The sequence below is a fragment of the Lutra lutra genome, chromosome 12 (assembly GCF_902655055.1).
Source record: "Lutra lutra chromosome 12, mLutLut1.2, whole genome shotgun sequence".
NCBI lineage: Eukaryota > Metazoa > Chordata > Mammalia > Carnivora > Mustelidae > Lutra > Lutra lutra.
Genome location: NC_062289.1, coordinates 42,318,638 through 42,329,154, shown reverse-complemented (window position 1 = coordinate 42,329,154; position 10,517 = coordinate 42,318,638). Strand labels below are relative to the sequence as shown.

At 39.7% G+C, this 10,517-nt stretch overlaps 1 pseudogene; it reads right to left on the bottom strand.

Annotated features, from left to right (window-relative positions):
• Positions 1-7,578: 7,578 nt before the first annotated feature.
• LOC125081743 (coatomer subunit gamma-1-like) lies at positions 7,579-10,230 on the bottom strand (annotated as a pseudogene).
• Between the last annotated feature and the right edge of the window lie 287 nt (positions 10,231-10,517).

The following is a 10,517-nucleotide window of genomic DNA, read 5'->3' as shown; positions in this document are numbered from 1 at the left end:
GCTTAACCCACTGAGCCACCCAGGCGCCCTCAAATATGATGTTTTAAGAAGTTTTCAATTCATCTTTAAGGAAACAAAATAAATGACCCAAACAGAATCATGATGGGCTTCTGACTAGCTGTAGCCCAAATACTTGTGATGATAAGATTTCTCATAGCCTTCAGATCCACATAGAACTAACTAAAATACTTTATGAATCTGTAAAATTCTTAAAAGAACACTTCTCAGTACAATAACAACATTACAGGTCATTAAGTTTAATAAATAAAGTCAATGATGTAATTGTGAAATTTCTTAAAGGACTTCTTAAGATGGTTATGTTATAAAAAATGGTGTGTAATAGAAATGAATTTCTTCAATGGGGTCTCTGAATTGAACATATACATAGTAACCTAATAAAGAAATCAGATTGGGGCACCTGGGTGGCTCAGTGGGTTAAAGCCTCTGCCTTCGGCTCAGGTCATGATCCCAGGGTCCTGGGATCAAGCCCCGCATCGGCCCCTCTGCTCTGCAGAGAGCCTGCCTCCTCCTTCTCTCTCTGCCTACTTGTGATCTCTGTCTGTCAAATAAATAAATAAAATCTTTAAAAAAAGAAAAAAAAAAGAAATCAGATTAAGATACTTTGCAACTTTGCATCTCAGGGCACCTGAGTGGCTCAGCCAGTTAAGTGTTGGTCTCTTGATATGACGTCTTAATGTCAGGGTTGTGAGTTTGAGACCCACGTATTTAAAAAAGAGAGAGAGAGAGACTGTGTATCTCAAATGGCTAACAGACACATGAAAAGATGCTCAACATCACTCATCATCAGGGAAATACAAATCAAAACTACAATGATATGCCACCTCACACCCATCAGAATGGCTAAAATTATACAACACAGGAAACAACAGATGTTGGTAAGGACGCAGAGAAAGGGGAACCCTCTTACTCTGTTGGTGGGAAGGCAAACTGGTGAAGCCATTATGAAAAACAGTATGGAGGTTCCTCAAAAATTTAACAATAGAACTACTTTATAACCCAGCAATTGCAAAACCAGGTATTTATCCAAAGGATATGAAAATGCTGATTCCAAGAGACACATGCACCCTGATGTCATAATAACATTATCCACAATTGCCAAATATGGAAAGAGCCCAAGTATCCATCAAATGATGAATGGATAAAGAAGTGTTATATATACATAATGGACCATTACTCGGCCATCAAAAAGAATGAAATCTTGCCATTTGCAATGATATGGATGGAGATAAAATGTATTATGTAAGCAAAATAAGTCAAATAAAACAAATACCATATGATTTCACTCACATATGGAATATAAGAAACAGGACAGATGAACATAGGGGAAAGAATAAAAAAGAGAGAGAGAGGCAGACAAACCATAAGAGACCCTTAATTATAAGGAACAAACTAAGGTTTGCTGGAGGGGAGATAGGTGTTGGTGGGGGTGCTGGGTTAGATGGGTGATGGGTATTAAGGAGGGCACTTGCCGTGATGAGCACTGGGTGTTATAAGTAAGTGACAATCACTAAATTCTACTCCTGAAACTATACTGCACTATAGTTAACTAACTGAAATTTAAATAAAAACTTGAAACATGGAAGGAAGGAAGGGAGGCAGGGAGGAACAAAGGAAGGAAGGGAGAAAGAGGGCAGGAGGGAGGGGGGAGAGAAAGAAAGAAAGGAAAGAAAGAAAGTCAAAGAGGAATTGCTTTTGATGAAACATTACATTCTGTTCTACATGCTTCAACTAACTTGACTCTGGAAGGAAAATAAACTCAGTTTTAATTTTTTATTGAAAAGGAAAAAAGACTGTATGTTTTGTTCTTGTCTACCCTGATAGTCTCATTATTTACTTCCTACTTTTTCCTTCAACCCACTCCAAGCTGCTTTCCATTCACACACTCTATACTCTTTGATTTCAGTATGTTCACATATGTTTAATTTAATATAATTGGTTTAGTCTTTACCATACTTAACATTTCAGCAGTTTTGACAATGATGGGCATAACTTCTTTCTTGAATCATTACTTTCCTTGATTTCCATTAATGCTATAATATCCTGGTTTTCTTCCCATCGATAATGTTGATCATTCTCAGTCTGTTTATGTGGCACCAGATAAAGTTAGACAGGTAACAAAGACACTATTCAAGGCTATTTCAATATATAAGAGAGGCCGAGATTCACTCTGAACCCACCTTTGACACACAAGGCAGGAGGTAGGGTTTTTAAGAACTAAGATGAATGGGAGATCTTCCGCCATCTGTGTTTGTTAATTGGCTTTATCAACAGGAAAAATAAACTTTCTAATGACTTCATTACAGGAGGTATTTTATAACTTAGAGCTAAGCGTTCTCCAAAGTTAGGTTCCTATCTTCCCACAGAAATTGGGAGATGGAGCTACTATCTTCCTTGATTATTACATTTCAAAGGATGATTTCCAGGTCCTTGAAAAAGATAATCCTGAACTTTACAAGTGGCAAAAGCCTTTTAAAAAAGATTTATATCCCAGAATATCACTCAGCCATAAAAAAGAATGACGTTTTGCCATTTGCAACATGAATGGACCTAGGGACTATGATGCTAAGTGAAATAAGTCAGTCAGAGAAAGTAAAATACCATATGACTTCACTCATGTGTGCAATTTAAGAAACAAAACAAAACAAAGAAAACAAAAGACAAATAGAAAACTAATCTCTGAAACATAGAGAACAAACTGGTGGTTACCAGAGAGGAGGTGGGTGGGAGATGGGTGAAATAGGTGATGGGTATTAAAGAGTACACTTACCTTGATGAGCATGAAGTAATATATAGAGTTGTTGAAATCACTACATTGTGCACCTGGAACTAAAATAACATTGTATGTTAATTATGTTGGAATCTTAAAAAAAAATTGCATCTCAAGGAAGCCAAAAAAGATTTTACAATTATAAGTTCTCTAAAACAAATGCTCTGAGGAAAGGGAAGTCACGGGTCTAGAGATAGGAAGAAGCCTATCTAAAATTTGGTCAAGCCAAGGGAAATGTTAAGGTTAGCTGTCTTTACCAAATATTTGAATTTGAAGTTTTATTTATCAGAGCTTTTTTTTTTCTTAAATGTCTTCCATTGGTAGTTTTGTCCACTTTAATAGCTTCATCGTCTCTATTCTAATCATGTCCAAATACTCATTTCTAGCCCAGCACTGTCTTTTTGCACTTGAGACCTCTCTATTCAATTGCCTCAACCCTCCACTTTAGTGTTCCACAAGTCTTCGAAATACCTCAGTTCTAATCTTAACCTTAACATGTGTACGGATATCCAGCAACTCAAATTAAATTCATTTCTTCAGCTCCAAATAGAATTAGCTACTAAGTTCTATTCATCTTCTCTCCCAAATATCTCTCAAAAGAGTTTGTTTATGAATTTGCTGCTGTTCTCACACTAGATCAATCCTGCACTGTGGTAACCCACCTTGCCCACCACTGGTGCCCTCGACCAGATTTCTCTGTACCTTTATCCTGGCTTTGCTCCAGTTCTTTTCCTTCACTGCACCCTATGCGATATTTTAAAAATACAAATATTTTTACATCACTCTTCTGCTTAAAACTCTTCCATTACATCTTTTGAGGTAAAGTTCACAATGTTTGACAAGGCTTCTATGTCCCTCTACTAATGCACAGCATTAGTCTACATGTCTAGGTGTCATAGTCACTATCTCTGCTCAGTTGTAGTGGTCTTTTTTTTTCCGCCCAATCCTTGCAATAGATCCTGCTTCTTACCTTTATGCTTTTACTATAGTGTTTCCTCCACAGATCCTTCAGCTAACTTCTTAAGCTCCCTCCCAATCTCAGATTTAATGAGACTTTTCCAAAAAAAAAATTTTTTTTCTTCTTTCAAATTAGATTTAGTTTCCCTTGTATGTGATTTGTTCCACTCTGTACTTCCTTTTATGTAGGGGTCATCACAGATCATCAAATTCTTTGTTCCCAAAATTAAGAACCTTCATAGGGTAGACCCAGGTCAGGCTTAGATAGAGCAGTATCATGGCACCTAGAACAGAGGCTGTGAGAAAGCCAACATTTGACAAAAGGAATATATTCAATGAACCACAAATTAAGTAGTACTCTATACAAATGCTTTCCTGTACTTTAGCATGTACCCTGTCAGCCACACATCTTTCAAAATAACTGAAATTATAGGCAAAACTATTCCTAACATGGTTTTGGAATGTTACACTAACATAGCTCTTCAAATTAGAGAATGTAAAGTGTCTATTTTGGCAAAGCAAGAACTATGTTGAAAGAGTAATATATGTATATATAATATATTAGACTTGAGGAAATGTCACAGCACTCTATCACCTGATCAGTTTTCCTAGTCATTCATATCATAATTTAGTTCATACAGTCCACCACATTTAAAAGGTTAAGGCAGAAAGCCCTGAGGATGTTGCCAAATTTACAACAGTATTTATAAATATTCATGAACCTATAGCATTTCCTCGAGATGCCCTTTGACAAACTTTCCAGGAGAATTGAGACTTTGTCAAGATTTCAAAGATCACATGATTGATGGTTCTAGTAGCTTTTTATAAATATGCAATAGTTCTTCTCATCACTAGAAGTTGTTGAAAGTCTTGGGAGCACATATGTTCATACCAATAGTAATTAGTCCTAAGGATCCATCAGACCACTTACCATAGGAAGTAATTACCAGCTTACCCAGGACATGATCTGGGAAACTCAAACTTAAAAGAGAGATGCTGAACTATTCAAACTGGACCCATTCACATAAAACTGAAAAAGACGGACCATTTATTCACACATTGTGTTCTGAAAAACATTATACACATCTGGTTCTTATATGTCCTAGAGTGTATGGCAAATCTTATTATAAAATGAGACTGTAGATCACTATGAAATATGCAATACTTTTCAACCCTCTCTATTAATCAAATTGTTATTCTTCTGGATAAAGAAAAGGAGATAGGGGAATACTTAAAAAAATACTGCAAAGTTGACATGGGTAAATATTACTTATCAGAATTATAAAGTTCAATGCAGAAGATATAATGTGAGAGCATTCTCTCATGCTCCCTGTAAAGGAACATCTATTTAATTTTGGGGGAAGTATTGCACACTATTCAATAAAAGCCTTAAAATGTTTGTCATTCCACATATAGTAATGCAATCTTAATGAAACAATTGGAATTATAGAAAATGCTTATAGAACATTACTATAAAATCAGCAACTGGACATATCCCAATATCCAGCGATAGGAAGGTTATTATTATAGTGTCATTTAAGTAATTAAAAAATAGTTATAAAGAGTTTTTAAGAAATAGGCTTGCTTAGACAAAGGAAAGATAAACAGACTTTCCAAATTACATGCAAAATTTTATAAAATTCTATAGAGGTAGAGTGGTGATATCAATGATTTCAATATATGCATAGAAAAAATGGAATGAAAATTAAGTTCATGATATTTTAGACTTCTGGTATTCATCAGAAAATCTCATTTTTGTATTTTTAAGCAGACTTGATGATTTAGGGCAGTTTTAGGTCAAAGCAAAATTGGACAAAAGTACAAAAGAATTCTTTGTACCCACTGACTCCACAAAAGCACAGCCTCCCACACCTATCACATTCCACTGAAACCTATACTGAACAGCATTATTTTTTTAATATTTTATTTATTATTTGACAGAGATCACAAGTAGGCAGAGAGGCAGGCAGAGAGAGAGAGAGAGAGAGGGAGAAGCAGGCTCCCTGCCGAGCAGAGAGCCCGATGTGGGGCTCGATCCCAGGACCCTGGGATCATGACCTGAGCCGAAGGCAGAGGCTTTAACCCACTGAGCCACCCAGGTTCCCCTGACAAGCATTATTACACAAAAGTTTATAATTTATATTAGGATTCACTCTCAGTGTGTCCCACCATTCTATGGGATTTGACAAGGAATTACCATTATATATTGCACAGAACAGTTTCATTGCCATAAATTTCTCTGTACTCTGCTTACTCAACTCTCTCTCCCAACCCCAACTTCCATGATTTTACTCTTTTGGAAAGTCAAATAGTCCAGAGTGTCATATAGTTGGAATGATACGTATGTAGCCTTTTCAGATCAGCTTTTTTTTTCCACTTAGAATATGTATTAAATGTTCCTCTATATCTTTTCATGGCTTAATAGCTCATTTCTTTTTAGCTCTGAATACCATTTCATTGTCTGGATGTACATGAGTACTCATGGCTGATAAGGCTGGCTTCAGTATTGAAATTCAGAATTATAAAATAGAATGCACATTAGTGACTCCTACATTCACTTTATATTTACCAGCCTAGCCATAAAAAAGAAGAATTTTGCAGGAAATACCCACATTGTATATAAAATGTGTTTTATTGGGAGGTAAAAAAGACAAAATAAAAAACAAAGTGTCATATGTTATAACAAGAGTTATACTTTATATATTAAAATTTCTAATTATTTTTCATGGAGGCATTTCCTATTTTGAGATCCTAAAATCATGAGGCTAAGCATTTTCACAGGTGACTGGGGGCTTTGAGGTAAAAGCCATGGAGACTTGCCAGTTGTCCCCAGGGATAAGGGATTTGACCCTGATATTCTCTGTAGGAACTTCCCTTTCTGCATCAGCCCCAAAGTGGTGGTTGGATTCCACCAAAATAATTGAATCTATACATTTGGCTGCACCTGTTTTCTCAAAAATAAGGGTTTTCTCCATTATTTTGTTTTTGCTCTGTTTTTCCCTAGGGACCTTGCTTTGCAAATTATTCCAATACCGTCACCACAAGGTAATGAGTCAGTTGTAAGATTTCTGACCTGAGAAACAAGCTCAAATGCCTCCAGTGCGTAACCATGAGTTCCCTGTGGGACATCTCAGAATCTGGGACGATGATAAAGACAAGGTATGTCAAGCCCACAACTTCCAGAATTATTGCTAACATTCACTCTCTGTGAGGAGGCCTCGCTTAAGCTTCATTAACACAAAGTTCTGACAAGTGACCCCTTGTGTAAAATCCCAAATGTCCATGTGTATTTATTCCTACAACTTCTTAACATTCTTCATTTATGTATTTATTTTAAAACAATGTACTACTTATTTATAAGGATAGATTATTTCCTTGGTAATAGATTCAAGAGGAGGTGAGAGCATTCTATTCAGTTGGATGTCCCTTCCCTAACAAGCAGGCAGCAGGTTCTAGGACAAGCTAAAATCATCCCCCATTGAAAAAAAAAAAGGAAAAAAAAAAGTTACTCCTTAAAAGTCCTGGTGCAGGGTTAAATAAATTTTTTATTTTTTAACATTTTTTTATATTATTATTGTTATTATTTATTTATGTCTTTATTTTATTTTTTTAGTGATTGTTTTTTTTTAAAGATTTTATTTTATTATTTGACAGAGAGATCACAAGCTGGCAGAGAGGCGGCAGAGAGAGAGGAGAAGCAGGCTCCCTGCTGAGAAGAGAGCCGATTCGGAGCTCGATCCCAGGATTCTGAGATCATGACCTGAGCCGAAGGCAGCGGCTTAACCCACTGAGCCACCCAGGCGCCCCTGATTGTTGTTTTTGAATACTGAGGCTTAGGAAGAAGTTTCCACTGGGTTCAGGAGGAAGGTGTGACTTCTCTGCCCTAATGTTGGAGGGGTAAAGGTCAGAGTGGGGCCCATGCAGTCTGGCCTCTTAGCCACAGAAGCCAAGATGAAGTCTGCCGGCTTCTCCTCCGAACTTCTTGTGCCATCTGCTTTCTTACTGCAATCCAAAAGCAGCAGTTGGGAGCACACAAAGATGTTGTGACCATCCTGGAACACACCAGCCAGGAGCAATGTGTGAGTGTTTCTTGTTACCCAGAACTTTGTCTGAGCTCCACAAGGGGACATTCCCAGGAATTTCACCATATTGGCCCACATCTCTTCAAGTGTCTTGAGGTAGACTAGGTGAATGTTTTCCCTCCTTCTCAAACTCATTCCCTACCTCAACCCAGGCTATTCAAAGTCAACTTTGCAGTCAGCAATGATGACCTCCAGATCTCCAGCAACTATTCATCTTCATAGCCCTCATCACAAATCTCACCAAATGGTGCGTTCACAGTCCTGACAGTGAACTTCATATGCAGCTGGATGTGCAGGACCAGCTGTGGGGTCTTCCTTGGACAGTGCCACCAGTGTGCAACAGTTCCCAGCTGTTGTAGGGTACGCTTTGGGCAGACATGTAACAGAGCACTTTGCAGGCTTTAAATGGGTTCCACCTGCACTGTACCATTCTCCAAACTCGTTCATTGAGTATGTTTGTGCAATTACACTGGAACTCCATTGGTCAGTGAAGCTGTGTTTGGTGCTATGATAACATACTCTGTCTCTGACTCAGTGAGGGTAACAGCAAAGACTTGAAGAGGGAACCCACCCATGGAACTCTGGTACTTTGCTAGTTGCTCCTGGAAGATCCCTTACCAGGTGGCTGCTACGTTCTCAGGCTGCTTGGCAGCTGTGATGGGGGTGCTTTGGTTCTCTGCTCTGCCATTGGCACGGTAGGCCCAGGGGAACAGACTGGAGGTTAAAAGGTTTTTTGGATGGCTCTAGGGTATACTGCTTCAGAGCTCTCTCCAGAAGAGTGATGGAAATAGACCATTTAGGATATAGACTGAATTGAGGGCTTTCTCCTTCTGCTCCAGGATATTGAGATAGTGGGTAGCTTGGTCCCTTACTTCACTGTCCCCATTCATCACACATCCTCTTCAGGCAACATCAGGATACTGAGTGACATCCTCTTCTTTCTGGGTTCCAGATTTGGGCGGAACACTCACAGGATCTGTCCTGACCATCCTCATGCTCCAGAACCAAGCAGTATACATGAAGCAGTTTTGTGGATGGGGTGTTGGTCTTGGGTCACTCCTGGCCCGGGAGATTCAGGACATGGGTGGCCAACATGGTGAACTTGAAGTCCCGATGAACTCAGATAGGTTCTGAAGCCCTGATCTCCTTGGTCTCCGAGTTCTTTTCAGGATTCTGAGAATGTAGTCTATGATGGCCCACTCATACTCAAAACAACCCTCTTCCCACAGCATGGTGAATAGGAGGTTCATGACCACAGAGGATACTTCTGACACATGGCAGTCTGGACCACCACCACCTTGAACTCATCCAAGATCTCTGACATGAAGGATGAGATCTGCTTCATGAGGCAGATTTGTTCTCAGCTTCTTTGGAATATGTGATGGCCATTGTGGTGATGCTGCAATTCAAATATGCAAGCCAGTGTCTCCAGGTCAGACTGCAGGCACTCACTGCTGACAGATTCTCCAGGGCCACCTTTATTGAGGGTGTGCACAGCAGTGACCTTGGGTGAACTGCAGAAGAGCTGGAGCATTGACAGAGCTGGGGCCAAGCCTTTTGACACTGCAGTCTGGCAGATTCACAATGGATGAGACACTTTGTACACCATCATCTTTGCCAACTTGTTGGCAAGAAGCTAACAGTGGACGTCAAACGTGGGCTGTCAGGGCTGCCATCCTCCTCCCAACTGCTTGCAGCCACCTGGATCATCATGCAGTAGGCAAAGGGAGACTTGAGAACTATCTGGCTGAACTTGTTAAACCAGCTTATTTGACAGCCAGGTGTCATTCTTATGTACATGGTAGAGAAACCCCAGCGCTAATACTGGGCCATGGAGTTATCACTGGATGCCACCTACTAGGACCTCATTCACCCAGAGCTTGATCTCATCAAAGCTGCACTCCAGCAGGTTCAGGGAGGACACCGGGGAAGTGATGGAGACACTGGGCACCTTGGCCATGATGGCCTGCTTCATGTAGCACTCAATAGCCTGCAGCATGGTGCTATCACTGATCTGGCAAAGGTCATGCAGAGCCAGGCCCTGTTGGCTGTCTTCTTCCCTGGTCGTGTCCTTTGTCGGGCTTCTGGTGATGATAATGTCATTCTCATCAATGCAAGATATCTCCTTGATGACTAAGTAGTACATCCAATGGAGTATGGGATCATTGGACTGAAAGAGCTCGATCATGGCAAAGAAGGCCCTGGTCACATCAGTGGTCCCTAGGTGTTCCCCCTGGTTTATGAAGTAAAGGATCTTGGTGAGGATGTAGGCAAATTTTCAAGGGCTGACCAGAATGTCAATAACACATGGACCTCCTGGAGTACTGTGCTCTTCTTAAGATGCTGGGATGGGTTGGAGCCTCCACCTGCTTCCTTGTCTCTCTTGTTGAATTGCTGCAGCATGGTGGTGTCGGCCATGTGCAGAGTAATAGCCCTTTGTTAGACAGGTGCAGTGAGCATCAGTGGTCTGGCTGCGGTTCCACACAGGCCACCTCCCTGTGGCCACATCACCCTGCATGTTAACATTCTCTTAGTATAAACTTTCAACAATGGCAACAACAACAACAATAACATCAACAACACACACACACACACACACACACACAAAAGAAAATAAAATAAAAAGGAAAGGAAAGGAAAGGAAAATGAAATATAAGTATTGTGGTAATCCCCACTCAGACCTTTGACCT